Source organism: Myotis brandtii, unplaced genomic scaffold (genome assembly GCF_000412655.1).
Source record: "Myotis brandtii unplaced genomic scaffold, ASM41265v1 scaffold32, whole genome shotgun sequence".
Taxonomy (NCBI): Eukaryota; Metazoa; Chordata; class Mammalia; order Chiroptera; family Vespertilionidae; genus Myotis; species Myotis brandtii.
Window position 1 is genome coordinate 1751573 of NW_005362269.1, and position 519 is coordinate 1752091.

The following is a 519-nucleotide window of genomic DNA, read 5'->3' on the forward strand; positions in this document are numbered from 1 at the left end:
GCCGCCCGCCCCCTCCAGGCCCTTCCCCTATCGCCGCTCGCCCACGGACTCCGATGTGTCCCTCGACTCTGAGGACTCCGGGGCGAAGTCGCCCGGCATCCTGGGCTACAACATCTGTCCCCGTGGGTGGAATGGGAGCCTGAGGCTCAAGCGTGGCAGCCTCCCCACCGAGGCCTCCTGCACCACCTAAAGCCTCCCCCTTCCCATCCCGGGAGGGCCGAGCTGGAAGAGATCTTGGCAGAGATCAACCTTGGGATATCTCAGCACCACATCCCCAAAGGGTCTGGCCCGTTTGGACAGCCCCAGAGATAAGGGGTCAGGGGCCAGAGCTCTGGGCGTGGAGTAGTGATCCAAGCTTGGGTTCTAGCTCTAACGATATCATTCAGTCTGAGAAGGCTAAAAGGAGTCCTTGTGTGAACCTGGGAAAGACCCTTCCTCTATCTGACCCTCAGCTTTTCCAATGAGGCTTTGGCCAAAGCAATCTCCAAAAGTCTAAATGACCCCCCCCCCCCCCCCCCC